Here is a 23,073-nt window from a genome sequence, read left to right as displayed (position 1 = left end):
TGCAATTCTCTATATTGAGCCAAGCAGCATGATAGCACTGCATGATGGAATTTTTATTTTCCACAGGCAGTAACTCTGTACTAAAGATGAGGTGTCTTAGGTCTTGTGCTACTGAGGTGTCACTGCTACTGAATGCTTTCTACTGGCTTTGTCTCCACACAATGCCAATTTTTTTCATGAGCTCTAGGGGATAATTTTCAAGTGCTCTGTACATGTTACAGTAGGGACATCTTCCCTCTTCTCTATCATTTGTTGCAGGACATCTCCCTGTAGGAGTTGGGGCACATTTTTTTATCTATAATTTTTGCAAATTAAAGTTTAAAAAATAAGCATCCGGGCATGGGGACGTGGCATATTTTGCCCTAAATCTCAGCAGGCCCACTGTAGTCCTACTATTAAAAACCAGGCCTAGGCCAAGGACTGTCATGAGAAGCCACAACTGCTCACAGCCTCAAATGTTACCGTATGTTCTCATCTCGCTGAGCAGAGGTGGAAAGGTGTAGTTGTGCAACCCAGTTGCAAATATCTACAGCTTGGTAATCAGTCTCTGATGCATGCTATGACTTGTCTCCTTATATTTACTGATCTGATACCTGTCTGTTTCAGGTGCTGCTAATGAAACAATTTATTTCAGGTGGTTTTGGGTTTTGAAATGAATGCTTTTAACAGGTTTTTACAGCTGCAGCCTTTTCCTGAGTTTTATTCTTTTGCCTTCCACAAAAGGTCCTTAATTTCTCCACAGGAACTCGCTTTGGCATGGAGAAGGCAATGTTGTGAGTTTCATTGCCTGTCACTACTAAGGCTAGATTTTTTTTTCCTGTCGAAGGGGTGATGTGTTTCAAAAATCATTTTCTGTCTATCTTAGGTATTTATACGGCCCACATTACTGTAGTATCCGAGCAGCTCACAACATTGCTGTGAGGCAGGGTAGCATCTCTATTTTACAGCTAGGAAAATGAGGCACAAAAATTAGGGGTATATCTTCACTGCACAGTAACCTAGATGATTGGCTAGCCTGTGTGCAAGCATCCCCATGGCACAGCCCTACCCGCATTACTGTGTCCTCACTGTTTCTGCACTCATCCATGTGGCAGGGGTCATGGCCCATGGGTTAGCGCTGAGACGCTGTAGGATTCTTTCCCAGTCAATTTGTATCAATTGTGGGAGAACATGCCTGTGCTTTGGAGTGAATTGTAGGAAAGGCATTGGAGGACTATCAGCACTTTAGTGATTCTGGCCTGTGTCATCTCTAGAGGGCGGGTTCCAGCCCAAATTCAAAAGAAGCCCAGGTTTTAACCTGTACCCCCAGTCATGTAAAAATAACTCAGGCTTAAAGCATCTTCAAATTTAGGGTAGAGGTTTTTGTGTGTGAAAGGTATGGGGTTGCGCTAAAACCTGCTCAGGAGCCTGGGTTAACTGTGCAGTGAAGACATGACCTGTCCAAACAAGGTCTCAAAGGAATTCTGTGGCAGAGCAGAGAATTTAATTTTGGTATCCAGAGTCCCAGGCTACGGCCCTAACCACCATCCTTTCTTGACAATCATCCTTTACTGTAAACATGAATTATCCTTTACCCATTTCTGTAAATAGGAATGATCACACTGGAATAGATGAATAATCCATGTAGTCTGGTATCATGTGTCTGACAGTGGCCTATGTCAGGTGCGCCAGACAAAGCCTCATCATATACTTTCTTGTGTAATATTGTATCATGGAGAAAATTACTTCCTGATCCCATACGGTAATCTGCCACTATCTTTTACATTACATTTTCTTATCTATATAATTTTTGCAAATTAAAGTTTAAAAGATTAATTTCCTAGAGTGGGGAAGGGGCATATGAGAAATGACAGGCTTTGTCATTTTATCTGAACAAGCGTAAATGCAAATACTATTCTCATTCATATAAATATTGACTACTTTTGGAGACTATGTTGTTTACCTTAATAGTATCCAGCAGCAGTGAGTTCCGGAGGTTAATTTTTGTTAAAGTATTTCTTTGGACCTGTTTTAAATTTGTGACACTGTAAGTTTCATTAAATGCCCTCTTGCTTATGATGGAAGAGGGTAAATAGAAGCACTCAACTAATATGTATTTTGTATAAATTCTGTTGTTGTGTCTCCTCTTGCTGTTTCCTTTCCCAAATTAATTAACTCTGGTCTTTTATAACTCTTTGTATGAAAACTGTTCTCTGCTTCTATTATGTCACATAACTTTCTTTTTCCCCTACGGACCTTTTTTATTTCAGTTATGTCTCATTTGAGATAAGATGATCCAGATGGAATGTTGTGGTCCAGAGAAGGAGATATTGTACCACCCTTTAATGAACGACATACTATGATTTTTTCCCCCAAATGATTATCTATCCCCTCTTCATTACAGTCTAACATCTTATTCAGTTTCCTCCCATTGTTTATAATTACATTTTTTAAAAAATCCTATGTTAAAACAACTTTATTAAGCTTGCAAAGTCAAGCACTCAGAAGTTAGAAAATGCCAGAATTAGAGTTACCTGTGCAACCTTAATTTGGCCCCCTTGTGTGTATGCATTACGATACAGTCTTTAATTACATGATTACATACTAGTTTTTCCACAGGATCACCACCTCATTCAGTGCATAGGCTGCTGGCGCTCACTTAAGGAACATCTATTCAATATATTGTTTTCTCCTCATTGTTCATTGTGTGGCCTCAGGCCTTATTTTCTGCACACTATTCAAAACCTGCTCTGAAGACAGAATTATTAAGTTTCTCATGGGCTTTTCTATGGTGCTCATCACTGTAGTATCCGAGTGCTTCATAAACACTAATCAATTTGTCTTCACAACACCCCTGTGAGGGGAGGAGGCGGTATTATCCCTATTTTACAGATGGGCAACTGAAGCACAGAGAGATGAAGGTCAAACATGTTTTCTAATTTTGGGTGCCCAATTTGAGGTGCCTAGGGCACTTATGCTGCCCTGCATTGCACATGAATTTGAGTCGTGATGCTTCCTCCTCCAAGATGACTAGTTATGGTAAGGGAAGCACTGAGAGCACAGGAGAGACAGTCTTCCTGCTCGCAGTTCCTGTGCCTGGTGTGTCAGCAGCCCACATCACCCAGAAGGAGCAATTGCTGGGAAAGTCCTACTCAGGCCCTGCCACCCTGGGATGAAGCATACTCCCTTGCTTTGTGGAGACGGCACATATACTGTCCAATTGTCCCATAGGAGCTGTGTGGAGATATAGCATGCTCAGCACACCTGGAATCTTCAGAGAGTTTACCTGCCAAACTTTACAAGTCTCTACGGAGCATGTGCAAACTGAGATTTTTCAGAAGCCTATAATTTGGCAAGATTTGGGCAGATTTTTATGGGGATGACAAAGAGACAGGATCCTGCTAACTGGATGACATCCCTGCCAAATTTAAAATCCTTGCTTCACGTAGGAATATGTGGCCATCCCTCACTATTAATCTTGGAGGGAGGCCACACCCCGTCGCTGTCCCATTCCTAGAAAGGCAATCTGAAAAGGGGAAAGATTAACTGTCTCTGCAGTCCGGGCCCTCTGAACTGGGCTGAACAGTGATCAGTCTCTGGGGCTCAAGCCCTCAGGCAGGGTAGAGCAGTAAGCAGTCTAGGAGCCTAGGCCCTCAGGCAGGGCGGGGGACCAAAGAGTCTAGGGGCCTAGGCCCTCAGGCAGGGCAGAGCAACAAATGGTCGGGTGTCCTGGCTCTGGCAGACAGCCGACAAACGCAAGCCTCTTGGCCTACAGCAAGAAGGCCACCACCCCAGGGGTGGGGTTGACAATAAGGGGTAGGAGGACCCAGACCCACCCTACTCCACCAGGTCCCAGCCCAGGGCCCTAACAGTGGCGGGTGGTTCTACCACTGGGTCAGCGGGGAATCCAGCTGCAACACACTGACCTGGATTCAGGGAGCAATGCAGCTGGACAATAGTCTGCTGTCTCTGGGCTACTTCCTCCCCTTCCCTCAGGATGTACCTGGATCTCAGGGTCATCCTCTGTTTCCTCGGGGTTCACCACCGGTGGCAGTCCCAGCAGCTCCTCAGTGTCTGGCGAGTCCTTGGCACAGCAGGGGTCCTCTTTGGATTCCTGCTCCAGCAGCAGGTGGGGAGCGTCTGTCTCCCTCGGCGGCTCCAGCCCAACTGTGCTGCAGGGCCCGCCTTTTGTACTTCTTGTCCAGCCGGCGCATCCGGCGTGGTGGGCATGGCCTTCCTGGCTATGCCCATCACAGGGTGGGGTGGTGGTTCCTCCCTGCCAATCTCAGAGGGAGGCCACACCTACTCACTACGCTCCAAAGCATGGAACTGCTAGAGATTGACAACGAAACAACTGTAAAAAAACATGTTACCCTGGGAAAAAACAAATGCATTTTTTTGGAAATGGTAAAAACCATTTTTGTTGAAATTTAATTTTTTTTTCTAAATTCAGCCAGAGGCAGACAATTTGCATGGAAAATTTCAGCCAAATGATCTAAGTTTGGCAAAGTTATGAGCAATTGAAAACAGGGTCTTATAATGGAAAGTATCAGGCAACTTTAACTACAGATGTTGCTATCTGTGTTGCCTGTAATAACCTTTCGGAAAGTGGAAATTGAACCCTAATCAGTAATTTCCTATGCAGTGGTTTGTTATAATAGTTTTTTCATGAGTATCGGGCAGCTCATACTGCTTTGCTATTGTAAGGTTTTTCACAAGTGCTGGACTAATCACAGAAACAAAGCAGTTTTCATGACCACTTAAATTTGTCTCGACTAAAGAGAGTGAACATAACATTTTTGAATAAAGCATATAAATGCTGTTTTCCATGTACTAATTGAAATCTCTCTGCAGACTCTTGCCGTGACTGGGAAGTACAACCTAGATGGAGCTACTATAAGGTGGGTGCATAACTGTTTCGAAAACTGTTCCCAGAGAGTAGTCATCAATGGTTCACCGTCAACCTGGAAGAGCATAGCAAGTGAGGGTCCCGCAGGGATCAGTTCTGGGTCCAGTTCCATTCAATATCTTCAGCAATGATTTAGATAATGGCATAGAGAGTACACTTACAAAGTTTGTGGACAATATTAAGTTCAGAGGGGTTGCAAGCACTTTGGAAGATAGGCTAAAAATTCAAAATGATCTGGACAAATTGGAGAAATGGTATGAAGTAAATAGGATGAAATTCAATAAGGACAAGGCAAGGTACCTCACTTAGGAAGGAATAATCAGTTGCACACATACAAGTAGGAAATGACTGCCTAGGAAGGAGTACTGCAGAAAGGGATTTGGGGGTTATAGTGGATCACAAGCTAAACATGAGTCAACAGTGTTGTAAAAAAAGCAAACATCGTTCTGGGATGTATTAGCAGGAGTGTTGTAAGCAACACACAAGAAGTAATTCTTCCCCTGTACTCCACACTGATTAGGCCTCAACTGGAGTATTGTGTCTAGTTCTGGGTGCTACATTTCAGGAAAGATGTCTACAAATTGGAGAAAGTCCAGAGAAGAGCAACAAAACAAATGAAAGGACTAGAAAACATGACCTATGAGGAAAGGCTGAAAAAACTGGGTTTGTTTAGTCTGGAGAAGAGAAGACCTAGGGGGAAGATGATAATTTTCAAGTACTTAAAAGGTTGTTACAAGAAGGAGGGAGAAAAATTGTTCTCCTTAACCTTTGAGGATAGGACAAGAAGTAATGGGCTTAAATTGCAGCAATGGAGGTTTAGGTTGGACATTAGGAAAAACTTCCTAACTGTCAGGGTGGTTAAGCACTGGAATAAATTGCCTAGGGAGATTGTGGAATGTCCGTCATTGAAGATTTTTAAGAGCAGTTAGACAAACACCTGTCAGGGATGATCTAACTTAGTCCTGGCTTGAGTGCAGGGGTCTGGATTAGAAGACCTCTTGAGGTTCCTTCCTATCCTACAAGTCTATGATTCTATGACTGCACAACTCCTTTTATTTTTAGACATACATTTTGAGAATAAAAGGCCCATTTAATTTGAAAACATATTAGCAAGTTTTCCTGCTTTCACAAGTCTGACCCAGGTACCATGGGAACTAAATGAAAATCATTCATATATGATTGCTGTTCAGTGGCCTATAGGAAGTAGTTTCATATCCGTTCCTAGTGCATAGATATCACAAAACCCACCACTACACCCATGTCAACAGTTGCTCAGCAGAAAGACTGAGTGATGATAAAAATTGTACTATGATTGTAATTTTTGCAATGCAATACAAATTCTTTGTCTACACTAGGGGTTTGCTTTGGTGCAGCTATATGAATAGCTGATTATTAACTGCCAAAATCCGGGAAAATTCCTGCTAGAGACAAGGCCTTCCATGGTTTTCCTTTTAGCATGCTAAGATTTCCTAATCATTGTCTCAAACAAGCTTTGTGAAGCCTGCTGAGAAAGAGGATGATATTTGAACCTCTGCAGGCACTACAGGCTTAACGTTAGCAGGAACATAATGTTACAAATGATGCCCCTCAAATGATACCCCTCTCTGTTGTTTCCCTCAGGTTAACAATGGGAGAAAGCTGTGGAAGGGAAAGAAATGACAGAGCTGAATCTTAAAGTAAACTAAAGTGTTTTATTGGATAGGTTGTTACAGCTAACAATCCATTGTTGTTTGTTTGTTGAAAAGCCTTGTTAATTGTGCTCACTTTGAATAGCACAAGCCATTGGGTCAGTCATTGGGGAGTGTGAGTCATGTTCCTCCTGACTATAAAAATCATGGTTTCATGGACTTTGTATCGTGCTGACTGTTGAGTCACATTACATAGGGTTTCTGGCCCTTGTCTATGACTTCGGAAGGAGGTAGCATGACACAGGGAAGGAAGAAGGTTCCTTTCTCTGGTGGCTTTTTTCCTCTTTAAAGATTACAAGCTACTTCTGAAGTGGCGTTTGCTTTTGAAGTATCCATCCTCTGTTCTAAAGGTAAGATTTGTTTGAATCCCGAGAATCCGACATACTGGAATTCTATGGTAGTACTGTAGAAAAATGGGTCTATATTTGTGTGTCTTGCTTACATATAAGTATCTTGCCTAGGTTTACACTGCGTAATGGAAGGCATTTTTCGTATTGGGGGATGTAGATGGCTAAAAGCATTAAAACAGTGCTTTTCAGCTCTATGTTATCAGTTCAAATCTGACCTAGGTTGGTAGTGACCAAAGCTGAGCGAAAAATGTGTTTCAATACGATCATGCATTAACCTCTGTACTATTTACTTTTTGACCTACTTTCTGCTACTGGGAAGGAATAACCGATTTAAAATGAAAGGAATAAAATAAAAAGGCTGTGGTACTGCAATAAAAAATGGAATGCTTTAGTGTTTTAAAATAATATTTTATTAGATTAATAGAATTAATACTTATATTAAAGTTATGGCGAATGTTTTGGCACAGAAGCATCTTCCTCAGAGCCAAGAAATTCTATTGCCTTAAGGAGGAAAAACCTCATTTATACAGAAGGTTTCCAGGGCATGAATAGGAAATGAGCTACCATAAAGCCATTATTACCAACTGATATCAGTCACTTATCTCATACAAATAATCTCTCTCAACACAGCAATGACAAAATAAGAAACAAATTAGAAGATAAGGAGTTTTTATCAGATCATGTAGAGCTTGTGAATAAAAGTTTCATCATCTGTTTCATCAAGGTTGATGGATAATCCGTGCGAAGGGGAAAATACTACTTGAGGAGTTATAACTGAGGGACAAAATTAACCAAAGGGGAAGAGGCGCTAAACAGTGAAAAAAGATTGTTGCTCACATATGTATGCGGTGTTTCTTTTCATGCACCAGCGCCAGCAAACGGAAGGGGTTCCCAAGTCACAGAAGATAGCAGACAACAACATGCCTAAATTAAACAATGACTTTGAAGGAAGAGTTGATGTTGCTCTTGGGGAAGAGGGAGGAATTCTCTTTAAGAAATACAAACTGCACAGTCTTCACCTTCACTAGTTAAATGTACCCTTGGCAGGGCTATTGCCAACGTGTTCCTTTTATATCAACAAATATATTAATCTTTTCCTCAACTCAAATTACCATCTTTGTTGGATCCAGCTGGAGATCAATGGCCAAATTCTCTACTAATGGAACTTCATCCTCTTCAGCATTGCTATGTCAGCAGATGGCTTGGTCTGTTGTTTTAAATAAAAAATTCCAGATAGCCGCTCCTTTGTTCATCTTTTCCATGAACCTGAAAGTATGTTCTGTAACCATACATTATAGTACATTATCAGAATTATTTTAATTTAGAAAATATCTAGCAACACGTGAGACAATATCAGATATATATTCTGTAATTCATCGGCTAATTACAGATTTACGGTCAGTAATTCATCATTTCGAAGGCCTAGGGCCACTCTCAGATATGACAATCCTCAAGGACATTAAAGCGTATAATTTACATAATCAGGATCACATATAAATCTCGCACAAATGAAGATTTCTCTACCAATTAAGGATGATTAAAGTAAGTAGCTTTAATCATATTGTTCCAATCATCACTACGCGATTGACAGGGGAAACTCCTAGTAATCGGATTAGGGAAAATAGTTAGGTTTTTATATCATCAATAGAATGAGAATGTAACAGAAGTTCATAAATTCTTATTTCTCTTACAAGAAGTTTCTAGTAATTACTTAAAAGTACTTGGCTATACTTTTAGTTTAACCTTAATAAACTCAATAATTGTAATAATCTGTTAGAAAAAGGAACTATATAGTTTCCATGACTGGGGCTCCTAAGTGCTATATTAATACTGTACAAACAATAAATAATAAAAATAATTAATAAAAGATATTACAGCATTCTTAATTTAGTCTTAATTTGTAATAAATTCACTCTAAATCCAGCACACTTTTCTCTAATAACCATCTTCTCATAACCCCTGTGTATAAACCCTTCACCACCTACCTCCTCCATCTTTGCTATGTATTCTGTCTGATTAGAATATGCATCAGGATTGAGGCTAGAATGATTATCTGTATGAAATAATAAGTGAGTGACATCAATTGGCGCAGTAGCTTGTTTCCTGCTCACACCCTGAAGTTTTGTATGAATGAGGGATTTCCTTCTTAAGGTAATGGATGTTTTTGGCTGTGAGGAAGATTCTTTTGTATAGTATTTTTTCTATTGATCTAAAAATAATATTTACAATGGGCCAGATTGTGCAACCAAGCACTTACTCACATGAATAGTCCCATTGAAGTTAGTGGGAGCACTTGAGTAAGTGATGAGCAATCTAGCCCTGTGTGTTTTAAAGCAATATTTGATGTACTCTTCGTGTACAGGCGTTCCACTGCCTTCTCTTTTATACTTTGGGGATTTAGGCTAAGCAGCAATTGGTTGTTTGGAGATGTTTGCCTGTCACCCATCTTTGTGCTATATTTTTCTCCACATATTTTTTATTTTGTATTATGTATATTTCACTTTTAGGAGTAACTGAAACAGCAATACTTTCATTACTCTTTGACTGGCATGCATCTCTCTCTATATATAGACCACAATAAATAATGTATTATTATGACAGCCTGTATCCCCATGCTCACTCTTTTTACAAAACTATAATGGATTCTGTATAAAGTATACCTTGTGAGGTATCATTTGAAAACTCATAATTTGCTGATCATTATTGTCCTAGTAAAATATGTGTGGCAACATTGTATGCAAAGTTATAAGATTTTATTGTATAACATTAATGAGACAGTCCAAGTTTAGAAAAGCAGGCACAAACCAACTAGTTCCTTGAAGACAAAAGGCAAACTGTTACCTCAGCCAGGTGTCAACAAAATCAAATGGACTATCACCTAGTTAAGTGGGCATTCTTTGGCAGGAAAAAGGGTGTGTGAGTGAGAAATTTACATCTTATCATAGAAGCAGCTGGAAGATCCCATCTCCACAAACTTTCTGTCTCCTGAACCCCCGCTGGAGATGATTCTCAAAGAAGAGGAAAAGGATAAAAATGAGGACCAGAGTCCCCAAACTCTCCCTTCATCTGTACTCATGGTATCACAACACCTGAAAGACAAGGAAATTAACACTGAACTGGGGGAGAAATCCTGGGTGAAAGGTATCCAGCCAGTAAGACTGCTAGACCATGGGTGAGAGAGACTTTTTGCTTTGAATTCACTTAGTTTGTTAAGTTAGATATTAGTTTGTGATTTACCTTTTATTTCTTTATGTCCAATTCTGATTTGTATGCCTCATTACTTGTAATCACTTCAAAGCTATCTTTCTGTAGTTAATAAACTTGTTTTATTGTGTTATCTAAACCAGTGTGCTTGGATTGAAGTGTTTGGGAAACTTCATTTGTGATAACAAGATTATTTCATTTCTATTAATGAAATAACGGCGGTTACATGAGCTTGTGTTGTCCAGGAGAGGGCTGGGCAGTACAAGACACACCTTTCTGGAGGAAAGTCTGAGACTGGGAGTCTGCTAGTGTTACCTTGCAATGTAATTCATGAGTGGCTGGCTATAGTACTCATATAATATATCTGGGAGTGATTTATATGCTGGACGCTGTATGTGAACAGACCAGGAGAGGTTGCTTTCATAGCAAAGCAGTGTAAGAGGCACCCCAGGTTGGTGAACTGAGGGAACACAGCTGTCCATCAGTCCAGATTGTACCTTGGGGAATGTCACAATTCTATTTATAATTATTTATATTATATTACATAAGAGAAGTTAAAATAACATGAAGGTAGCAAAATCAAACAACCTTAGTTCTGGAATTCCATAATTTTTGAGTGCTTGACATTGCAAACTTAATGTTCTTTTAATGTTTTTTAGGGAAAATATCCTAATTAAAATAAACAAACAACAAAGTAACAGATATCAGCGGTAGGCTATTGTCCTCTGGGTGGATGACCAGTCACTAGAAGATGAGGTATGCACACTTTGTCAGTGGGTTTCGTAGCTAATTGCCCACCTCACATGAATGTTCAGACTGAGGACTCCTGGGTTCAGTTCCAGGTTCCAGAGGGGAGTGTGCTCGAATGCTTATAGATCATTCTGCCTTTGTGCCCCTCTGCTCTTCTCCTGCTCCCCATCTCTCCTGCTATTCCGACCAAGTCTTCCCCTGCTCCAGTCTTCCCCTGCTCTCCAGCTCCTACAGTCTCCTCTCTTCCCGTCCCTTGCCATTTCTCATCCTGCTGCATTCAAACCAGGTGGCTTCCTCCTTGTCTGCCTCACTGCCTGCTCAGTGCAACCAGAATCTTCAGAGAATTTAGCTCCCATCGTCTAGCAAGTCTCTACTGAGCATATGCAAACTGAGATTTTTTGGAAGCCAAATTTGAGCAAATTTCACATGGACATCAAAAGGCACATCCCAGACATGAGTCCTGTCAGCCAAATTTTAAGTCCCTGCTCCAAAGCATGGAGGTGCTAGAGTTTCTCAACAAAATGGGTGTAAGAATTTTTTAACATGGGAAAAGCATATTTTTTTCCCTTTTCTCCTTCTGAGAAATAGCTGAATTGCTTTTACTTAAACTTAAAAAGAAAGAAAGAAACAAACACACACAAAAAACCCATGAAGAAGAAAAGAAAAAGTCTCACGTAGATACCGGCATGGAAAACTTCAGCCCAAATAGTTAAAATTTGGCAAAGTTATAAGCACAGGAAACATGGTCTTATAATTTTAAGTTTCTGGTGACCTTAACTATAGGTGTTGCTACCAGCTCCACCTATTTTACATGTACATGTGTATATATATGCGTGCAAGGGGCATAATTTACAATCAATATATTGTGACAGGGTTGGGCCAGATGGCTACAGGAGAGTAATAGAAGGCAGATATATCAGCCCCAGGTTAAATAGGGTTAAATAGGTAAGGTAACAGGGAAGGTTTTTTTTTTTTTTTTTTTTTTTTTTTTTTTTTTTTGAAACAGAAAAGAAATTTATTTGTAACAGTTACAGAGAATACAAAAGGATAAAAAAAAAAACTTAGCAACAAAACAACGCAATCAGAAGGTATAACACAACAGCTTTCAGGAGGGAGAGGTGTTCAGGTTAGCCCAGGCCCAGAGCGGGGGGGCTTCCTCGACACTCGTGGTCTTCCACCCTCCTGAGTTACCTGGTGGCCTAGAGCGGGGGGGCTTCCTCGACACTCGTGGTCTTCCACCCTCTCGAGTTACCTAGTGCCACGCCCAGGGTCACCGACCCTCCCTCTCCTGAGAGTGCCCGACAAGATGGGCACGGCTGCGGGGTGGGTGGTTGGGAGGGAGGGGGGTACACCCATGTATTATAGGACCCCTCTTAGAGGACAGTAATGATGGTATTCACAGCAACTAACGGCTGTGGCTGGCGGCTCTCGCTCTTTCCCTCAATCAGAGGGTCAGACGGAGGGAACCGGACGGGGTCACCGAGCAGAGAACCCCGGACAGCGCCCACCGCTCCTCAAAGGTGTCAAGGGAGTCGGTGGACGCTGCCCAGAGGAACTCCGCCCGGATACGTGAATGTACTGAGAGTCGGAAAACGGCCTCACAATCGCAGGACGCCTCATGAGCCAACCTCCGCTCTCTGGTCTTATAAATGGCTGTTTTAGCCAAAGCTAGGAGGAGGTTAACCAGGAGATCCCGCGACCTGGTGGGGCCACGGATGGGGAGTGTATAGATAAAGAGGTGGGGGGAAAAATGAAGCCAAAAGCGCAAAAGAATATTTGTGAGGAGCCGAAAAAGAGGCTGCAATCTGGCACACTCTAAATAGACGTGCGCCAGGGTTTCCCTCACGTTGCAAAAAGGGCAAGTCTCCGGAAGGGAGGTAAAACGTGTCAAAAACACGCCCGTGGTCACAGCCCCGTGAAGGAGCCGCCAACTGATGTCCCCGACGGGCCTCGGGACCAAGGTGGAGTACAGGCTGGCCCACCGAGGTTGCTCACCCTCCAAAGGTGGTAAGAGATCTCGCCACTTTGTATCGGGGCGGGACACCAGGGTGCGGGCATGAAGGGTATGAAGCGTGAGTGTGTATAAATATTGCCGTGATGCAACTTGAAAACCGACCGGTTGCAGTTCATGCAGCCGGCTCGCAGTGAAAGGATGAGGGGTGTGTTGGGATCGGCAGGGTAGGGGCCCGATGGAAAGGTCCGGCGGGCCTGGGGTAAGGGATGGGCGGGGCGCGCCCTCGCGCAAGGCTCGGCTAACATAAGCCCGAGCGGCGGGGGTCAGAGCGGCCTCCACCTCCTGAAGCACGCGCCGGGGGGTGCGAAGGCTGGAGAGCCCCATGCGTCGAGCGAGCGTCAGGGGATCCAGCCAGTCCCCCCGGTCGTAGTCCAGGAGGTCCCCGACCCTCGTAACTCCCGCCAGGACCAACCTCTGGCGCACCGTGCGGGACTCCGCCGCCTGCACACAAAGTTGGGGGTTGTGTAGCAGGGGCTCCGTGAGGAGATCTGCCCCCACGATGGCCGCCACGGACCTGGTCGTTGAAAACAGTTTCCAGGCCCGGAGGAGGTCCTGGTAGAAATCCGGCAGCCCGGAGAGGTCTCGCGGAAAACCTCTCGGGCAAAGATAAAAGAGCTGTCGGTCATATCGGAGCCCATGGAAGCGGCGTAAAAAGGCATGCGCCAATATGCTCCACGTCGAACTACCTGCACTATAAAGGAGCCTCTGCAGGGCCTGGAGGCGGAAAACGCGGACCTGAGTGTACAGACACTTCAGGCCCTGCCCTCCTTCCTTCAGGGGCAAGTGGAGAACTCCAACAGGGGCCCAGTGCAATCCTGACCAAAAGAACTCCAGAATCAATCTCCGGAGGTGGGACAGGAAACCCGGGGCCGGGGCTAGGGTGTTGAGCCGGTACCAGAGCGTGGACAGGACTAGTTGGTTAAGCACCAGTGCTCTCCCCCGAAGGGAGAGACATCGGATTAGCCTCGTCCATTTCCTGATCCGCTCAATCACGCCGCCTTCCAAACTTTGCTAGTTCTCCGGCGGAGAAGGGTGCGTGGCAGAAAGGTAAACGCCGAGATAGAGCAGAGGGCCGGCACTCCACCGGATGGTCTGAAGCGCGGGTGGGAGGGAGCTTACCTGCCGCCAGCCCCCCACCGCCAAGCCAGAGCTCTTGACCCAGTTGACTCGGGCGGAGGAGGCTGCCGAAAAGATGGTTTGGCATGCCTCCACTCGCGCCAAGTCGCCCGGGTCCTGGACCACGAGGAGGACGTCATCGGCGTACGCCGACAGGACCAGCCGCAGCTCCGGCTCCCGCAGCACCAACCCCGTCAACCTCCTGCGGAGGAGACAGAGGAAAGGCTCGATCGCCAGAGCGTACAGCTGGCCTGAGAGGGGGCACCCCTGCCGCACCCCTCGCCCGAAGCTGACCGGTTCGGTCAGGGTCCAGTTGAGCCTAACCAGACACTCCGCGGAGGCGTACAGCACCCGGAGAAAACTCACAAACTGAGGTCCGAATCCAAACGCTCGCAGGGTGCTCAGGAGGTACCCATGATCTACCCTATCGAACGCCTTCTCCTGATCAAGAGACAGGAGGGCGAACGACAGACCGTCTCTCCGCCCGAGTTCCAAAAGGTCTCGGACTAAAAAGAGGTTGTCAAAAATGCTGCGACCCGGGACAGTATAGGTCTGGTCTGGGTGAATCACGTCCGCCATCACGGACCCCAGCCGCAGCGAGATTGCTTTCGCTACGATTTTGTAATCCGTGCTGAGGAGTGAGAGGGGACGCCAGTTTCGTAAGTCGCGGAGGTCCCCCTTCTTCGGCAGCAAGGCGAGCACCGCTCGTCTGCACGAGAGAGGGAGGACCCCGCCCTGCAAGGACTCAGCCCAGACAGTGACTAGGTCTGGGCCAAGGATGTCCCAGAACGCGCGGTAAAACTCCACGGTCAGCCCGTCCATGCCCGGAGATTTATTGGTGGGCATGCGACGGAGGGCTTCCGAGAACTCGGCCAGGGTGAGAGGCAGCTCTAGCCGGTCTCGGTCGCCCACGCTGACCGTGGGGAGTTCCTCCCAGAGCACCCCGCAAGCGCCAGGATCGGTCGGATCCGGGGAGAAAAGGTTTGCGTAGAAGTCACGGGCCCTCCCACACATCTCCTCCGGATCCGTGAGGGGGGTGCCGTCTTCCGCTAGAAGGCAGGTGACGTGTTTTTTGGCCCCCCTCGTTTTCTCCAGGGCGTAGAAGAAGCGGGAGCCGCGATCCATCTCCTGAAGGAGGCGGATGCGGGACCGGACAAAGGCACCTCGGGCCCGGTGGTCCTCGAGGGCTCGAAGTTCCTCCCGCTTCTCCCGGCACGCTCCGCAGAGGGACGGGTCCCCGGGGCTGGCGGCCAGGCGCCCCTCCAGCTCTAAGACCTCCCGTTCCAACTGCTCTATCGCCGCATTTCTCCGTCGGCTGGTGCCCCGAGTGTAGTTGCGGCAGAAGAGCTTGGCGCGTACCTTCCCTAAATCCCACCAGCGCCGCACCGAGGGAAAGGCACGCCACTGCTCCCGCCAGGCCAGCCAAAACTCCCGGAAGGACATCACAAAGCTCTCGTCCTCCAACAGGCTGTTGTTAAAATGCCAGTAAGCCGGCCCCGGTCCCTCTGCACGGAGGGAGACCGTGATGGCAACCAAATGATGGTCGGAAAAAGGGGCCGGCCGAATGGTGGAGGAGTGGGCCTGTGAAAGATGGAGACGGGATAAATAAATACGGTCTAACCGAGAGCGGTGTGACCGACGGGCCTCCACCCGAACGAAGGTAAACGTGGAAGTATCATCTGGGTGATGGTCACGCCAGACGTCCACTAGGGAGTGATAGTCGACTATGTCTCGGAGAATGGTCGCGGCGGCCGGGCTCGGCTCGGCCCCCGAGCGGTCCCGTTCCTCGAGGGTAGTGTTAAAGTCCCCTCCCAGGATCAGGCACTCGTGTGAATCTAGGGTGTCGAGAAATTCGGACACCTGCTGGTAAAATTGTGGCCGCTGTGAACTCACTTGCGGGGCATAAATATTAACAAAATTGACCACGAGCCCCTCCAGACGAACTCGGAGGTGCAACAAGTGGCCCGGCACGGCCTCAGTGACTCCCAGCACCTCGGGCCGCAGGGTGGGGGAGAACAGGGTCGCCACTCCAGCTTGCCAAGCCGTGCAGTGGCTGAAGTATACCCCGTCCCCCCACTCCAGCCGCCACCTATCCTCGGCGGTTGGGTCCGTGTGGGTCTCCTGCAGGAAAACCACAGAGTACCCCCCCTCCCGAAGGTAGGAGAGCACCTGGGACCTGCGGAGAGCCATCCTACAGCCCCTGGTGTTCAGGGTTACAATAATGAGAGGTGTCATGCGGAGGGCTGGGGGGGTGGGGAGTTCTTATTGGTGGGGGTACTCAAGGCCCCCGGCGGGTCGCGTAGCAACCCGTGTCCCATCCCGTGAGTAAGTAAATCTTTCCGAAAGCTGCGGGCCCGCTCGTAGGCCGCGGCACCGCCCTTCCCTTGCCCTCTACCCTCCCTCATGAGGGCTCTCGCGGCCCGAAGGAGTCGGTCAAAGTCCCCCCACTGCTGGAGAGCCAGCTGTGCCCTATCGCGGGCACCACGGCATTGTTTTAAAAACTCCCGTAGTGCATGCTGCAGCTCATGGGGGGGTAGGGTTACAATTCCCAGAGCAGTCCCTGGTGGGGTTTTTGATACAGCCTCGTGGTCCGCTAAGGCGGGTAGGCAGGGTGCGGACCGCCGACGGGGTGTCTGACAGGCTGGGGTTATTAACTCCATCTCGTGCCTTGGGGCGGACGGGGATGGCAGGGGGAAAGGCGCAACTCCTGGGGAGTCGCAACTAGAAAACGTGAAGACTGCTCCCTGGGGGGAATCTGCAAAAGGCGGAAAAGAAATAACCCCAGGGGCGGCGGTAGCCTTGCAGGAGGAGGGAAACTGAACCGGAATAGGGGTGGGGGCAGGGGCAGAGGTAAGGCCCTGGGCTTCAGGAGGCGAGCAACGAAAAGAAGGTGCCTCCCGAGCAGGGTCGGGGGTTAAGGGGCAAGGGAGGGGGCTCCGAGGAATGCTAGGTACTGGCTCCGGGGTGGTCGTGGCAGCCATGGCCTCAGGTGGTAAACCACTTTCCGTGGGGTGCTCACCCGGAAAGGCGGTCAGGGGGAAAGAACATGGGGAGAGGGGGCCTGGGGTGAGATTGCCCAAATCAAGGCCGGCCGGCAGTAAATCATCCCCTCCCTGGGTGACCGGGGTCAAATCAAGGGCTTCAATCTCTGCGTACACAGAGGAGAGGCCAACTCCCACCACCCCAGGGGCCTCTCCGCTAGGGCCCGCCTCGACGATCACGTCGGGGTTCGTTGGGAGTTCAGGTGGTATCCGGTTAGAAGGGGCTTCCCCCGGGGCTTCGGAGGGGAGGGTCCCCCGCGGAGGGGGGATTCCACCCTCCAATGCTGGTCTATCTTCACCTCCCGACACCAGCGAATGGATCTCACTCGTGGCCGAGGCGGGAGGCTCAAGGTCGGTACCTCCCTTCCTGGTCTTCCGGGGGGCTTCCGCGTCAGATGAAAGCAGCGGAGCTCGAGCCCTCCGCTTGCCTCGCTTCCCCTGGACTACAGTCCAGCCCTCCATGGCGTCGTCCGGGGGTTGAGTAGCAGGGGACGGAGCGGGGCGCGGAGGCAGAGGTTCAGGGGTTTGGGGGGGTAGCGGTAAGGCAGCATTAGGGGCGGGGGGTTCTCCTTGGGGCGAGCCCTCTCCTGCACCCGGTAAAAGCTTTGCCACACCCCCCTCCATAGGCTCTGCCGAGGTGATTACGGCAAGAGTGGGACTCCCGTGGTCGCCCGGGCGTTGTTGGAGGGGTGCCTCTTGGGCCCGGACGGGGGCAGCGGTGGATCGGGTGGGAGGGGGGGTGGTGTCGGGTGCCGGGTGGCCAGGGGTGTCGGCAACAGCAGGGCCGATATCCCGCCGGGTCTCGGGGGTCTCAGGTGCCCCTCTCCCCCGGGCCAAAGGGCAGTCCCTGCGGACATGCCCTGCCGAGCGGCAGAGGTAGCACCGGGCCTCTCCGGTGGAATAAAAGACCCTATAGCGGGCTCCCTGGTAGGGAACTTGGAAGGACCCCTCGAGCGCCTCTCCGTCACGCACCCCCGCCGGCAGTAAAATCTGCACTTGCCGGCGGAACGAAAGGACGTGACGGAGGGCGGGGTCCTTGCAGCCTAACGGGAGAGGGCTAATAACAGAGACAAGCCTCCCCAGGGCAGAAAGAGCAGGTAACAGGGCAACATTAGGCAAAAAGGGAGGAACGGAGGTGAGGACGAAGCGAACGCCCAAATCTTCTAGCGGTTCTAGGGGGAGAAACACCCCCCCCACCACTAGGCCCTTCTCCACCGCCTCCTGGGCGGCAGTCTCCGAGGCCAGAAAGAGAACGACCTTCCCATACATCTTGGAGGCCGCCACAATGGCCATGGGTCCTACCACTTTCGCCAACGCCTGCACGTATGCCTCCACGTGGGGCGAGGCGGGCACTAGGAGGCAACGGACACCGTGCTTCCTGGTCAGGGCGGGAAGAGGGCCCCGATTGCTAGTGATGGCAGCGGAGGCAGTGGGTGGGCGAGTTGAGGAGGCGGCAGGTGAGGGGGGGCCTGTCGCCACCCGGGCATACGTCCTGGGGGCCGGGGGAGGGATGGTCGCAGAGCTGGTGGAGGGAACAGCTGGGAGGGGTGCCGCGATCGGTGACGAGGCCACTGTGGTGGGGGCGGCCTCTGCCACGGAGGGTCCAGCGGCATTAGCGGGGCCCTTCCCTTTTGGCCCGCTTCGATTTTTCCGTCTAACTGGGGGGGGGTTCCTAGAATCTAATGGGGCAAGAACCAGAGCAGCAGTAGTAATCGCCCCGGTGCCTCTCACTGCCGATGCCCCAGCGGGGGCGGTGGCAGGGGTTCTAACAATGGAGGCGGTGGGGAAATCTTGAGGGGTGGGCAGGAGGGTAGATGGGGAAGGGGCAACCAATTTCGGTGGAGGGGCCTTGCGTCCCTCCTTCTCTGCCATTGTAAGCAGGGAAAGACAGGGAGACACTGGGAGGGGGAGGGGGGGCAAAAATCGGGGTCCGGTAGTAGGGGTAGGCTATGGGGTAAACAATCCGGGGGGGGGGGTGGAGGGAGGACAACCCACCACAAGTGTCCAAAGAGTCTCGCTTGGTTGGTTATTATGCCGGTCCAAAAGGCAAAGTCCAAAGCAAACAGCTGGATCCGAAGGCAGATGGCAGATTGCCAGCAGGGACGAAGCAGTGGGGGCCGTGATAGTCGTAGTAGTGGTGGGGGGGTTGGGGGCACCGTTGGATCTGGGGGTAGCTCCCTGCTACACCCCTGTGCCGCCGCAGACGCAGCTGAAATGCAGTCAACTCCCCCCCCCCGAGGGTAGAAATTCAAAAGAAATCCCTCAGTCTTACGGCCTCTCTCCACGATGATTCATAGCTGCCCGGGAGTTCTCCGGCCTCTGGCGTCTGCTACAGCTGTTGGCTCTGTCCCAAGGCTCTCGGAAAAAGTCCAGGCAAAAAACAAAACAGCTGGGTCTGGGGGGGGTCCACTCCCCTCTCCGGACAGCAGGTCGGCAGTCCTCCCCCCCTCCTCCGGGGGTTTCAAATAAGCAAAGAGCAAAGTCCAAAAGTAGGCATCGGGAGGGGGGGGTGCTGGCAACCGGCCAGCACACTGACGCAGCTCAAAAAAACGGGAAAAAACGAAACCAAAAAAACAAAGCGTCCGGCCCAAACGCGGGGGGGGAAACTAAGCAAAAGGAAAAGTGTGAAAAATCCGGGCCGGGGGGCTTTAGGAAAGAAAGGAAAGCAGATAGCTCAGGAGCGAGTGAAGAACGATTCCGTCTCCTTAACAGGGAAGGTTCCAGAACAATCAGGAACTTTCTGGAAACAATTAAGGCAGACAGGCTGATTAGAACACCTGCAGCCAATCAAGAAGCTGCTAGAATCAATTAAGGCAGGCTAATCAGGGCACCTGGGTTTAAAAAGGAGCTCACTTCAGGTTTGTGGTGCATGTGAGGAGCTGGGAGCAAGAGGCACTAGGAGCTGAGGGTGAGAAGGTGTACTACTGGAGGCCTGAGAAGTACAAGCATTATCAGACACCAGGAGGAAGGTCCTCTGGTGAGGATAAAGAAGGTGTTGGAAGGAGGCCATGGGGAAGTAGCCCAGGGAGTTGTAGCTGTCGCACAGCTGTTCCAGGAGACACTCTAGACAGCTGCATTCCACAGGGCCCTGGGCTGGAACCCAAAGTAGAGGGTGGGCCCCGGTTCCCCCCAAACTTCCCAACTCCTGATCAGACACAGGAGGAGTTGACCTGGACTGTGGGTTCATGAAAACGGCCAAACTGAGGGCTGCCGTGAATCTCCAAGGAGAGCAAATCCACCAATAAGCGCAAGGCCCACCAAGGTAGAGGAGGAACTTTGTCACAATATGTATTTTAGAAGTGTGTATATAAATTGCACGTTACGTACTTATACTTACGTATAAACCTAATATGCAATTCTCCACACCTGTAGTGTGCAAAATCAAGCTCTTTGTCTGACCTCAGATCAATTATATAAATCCCCTTGGACAGTTTTGACATGCGCTCCCTTAATATTCTCTTCTTCCTTTTCCTTATAGTATCTTCCAATATTTTTTGTAAATTGCTGCCATTGGAGAAAATCAAATACAGTTGAGCACATTTGTCTGTTTTTCATTTTGTTTAGCTACAGAAGGTAAAATGAAAAGCCTTGGAAGGACTTTCTATAACATAACTGAGGAAGCAGCTGTTTACCATGAAAATAGTCCATACATTTTAGTTTCCTGAGCTGGGAAATAGCTCCCGTTGCCACTGGTATATTTCTTTGTACTTTACTCCTCACCTGGGACATGACTTGTACTGACAGACTATGGCACAGAAGGAGAGGGGTGGGGGTGGGGGTGGGAGGTAGAATCATGTGGCTGCAACTCACTGACATCTAACCTAAGACATTAGTAGTGTGCCTTCTGTCCATCAGCCGCTGCAAACCCTATGCAAATATATTCACACAGTATCATCATGTCCCTGAAATGAAAAGAGCTATGAACTGCCCAGAGACCCAAATGCTGTAGGTTACTTGATCTGTAAAGCACATGAAGCCAGTGACTATGACACTGCGATAGGAAGAGTTTTGCCATTTGTAAAAGAGGAGCTAAACCAGTGATTCATTATCTTCACAGGCGCATAAATTGGTTCAGATCACTTTTTAAAAAATGTACACGTTCAAATCAATGGACCTGTATTCAGCAAATGCTCCAAAGATAACCTAACCCACAGCCAGGGCATGAATTGAACAAGCACTTCCATCAAGGGACCGAGACAGCGAGATTCTGCAGGAGCTCCTGCATTCAGAAGACAGTCATTCTGAGAAATCAGTGTTGCAAACATTTCCTCCTCTTTGCACAAGCAGAAACATAACAACACAGGAAGAGTTACTCAGGTTTCCTAATTTATGTTCGCTGGCTTCCTCATCTGGGCATCGGAGCTGGCAGGCTCCCACGCTCCCCTCTGCCCTCTGTCCCTTAGCTCAGTGCCATGAGTGGGCTGTGGCTTTACGTACATAATGCAGTGTTAAACCAAATCACTACCCATCAATGTACAGAATAGTGAAGGATGTGGATTTTTGTCAGCTGATGGCCAGAGGAGTGTGCATCTTCGAATGCTGTTGCCCATAAGTAATAGAAAAGCAGACATCTCTCTCTCAGCTACTTGTATGTGTCTCATTACTGTAGTATCTGGCACCTCACTAATATTGATGTATTTATCCTCACAACCCCCCTGTGAGGTAGGGCAGAATGCTCATTTTACAGATGGGGAAGTGAGGTATGGAGAAATTGAGTGACTTGCCCAGGATCACATAGGACATATGTAGTAGAGCAGGGATTTTCAGCCCAGTCTCCTGAACCCCAGGCTCATGTCCTAATGACTGGTCCATCCTATCTCATGACCTAGGAGTGACGTCCCTCTCCAATGCTCCTGTTTGGGCATGACAGAACAGCAGACCTAACCGCCCACACTGATTGCCCTGTTCACAGATAAAGGCTTGCTGTAAACTAGTTGAACGCACCCAACAGTGGTATCTGTGCAACAGAGACGAAGAATTAAACCCTTGCTGAATCATGGCCATCGACCCCTAGGCTGGTTACCCTGCACCATGCCATGTGCACCCAGGCTATTACTTTATTAAAGCCAACCTATTTTTCTTGCTGTATGGTTTGAAGGGCCCTTTGAATGATGAGCAACAAGGGGACAGGAGGAGGAGAGCAGCACATTAACAACCCCGTGGATGAAAAACCTCCGAAACATCTGCTCTCTGTTTCTTCTGAGCAGGCTGTAGAGCAGCGTTGTGGTCCATTCTGACCCATCCTGTTTAAACCAGTATGGGTAAGGACTCAGGTGCACTGGCACAGGGGTTTCTAACAGCAGAAGGGCAGCGGGTGCAGTTCAGGACTGAGGTGCCGTGACAGGGCTGTTGGAGACAAGCTAGAACCGAACTGCTGGCACTATTCCTGGCTCAAGCCAGCACGCTCAGTCCCTCACTTTCAGGATAATTAAATGTACTATCAGCCTTGGGGTAATGCCTAGGTGCCCCGGCCCTCTTGCACTAGACATCACAAAGGACAACGCTGCAGCTATTGTACAGCTGCACGGTGCTGCTGATTTAGGATGTGCCTCCATTACAAACAGGAGGTGTGGCTGCAGGACGTGCAGACGTACCCGAGCTAGCTGTGATCTAACAAGCTCAGATAGCAATAGCAGTTAAATGGCAGCAGCGTGGGTGGCAGCACAGGATGTACCAACCCACCTGGGACCTGGGTATGCACTCAAATGGCTAGCCTGAGCTGCCGTGCTATCACTGCCATGGTGATCTGAGCTAGTTAGCTCAAAGCTGCCTTGGGTATGTCTACACATGCTGCAGTCACACCTCCGACCGCAGTGTAGACATACCCTGAAGTGGAGTGATACCCATTTACACCAGCTCATGACCTGGCCATAGGTGCTGGAACTAGGGATGCTGCAGCACCCTGTGACTTGAAGTGGGTTCCATTATATACAGGGTTTACAGTTTGGTTCAATGGCTCACATCACCCCCACTATACAAATTGTTCCAGTCCCCCTGGCCCTGGCCCATTAAAGCATCTTTT

This window comes from Caretta caretta, chromosome 1, assembly GCF_965140235.1.
Source record: "Caretta caretta isolate rCarCar2 chromosome 1, rCarCar1.hap1, whole genome shotgun sequence".
Classification (NCBI taxonomy): domain Eukaryota; kingdom Metazoa; phylum Chordata; order Testudines; family Cheloniidae; genus Caretta; species Caretta caretta.
The sequence above is the reverse complement of the archived record's forward strand: the minus strand, read 5'-3'. Positions refer to the sequence as shown.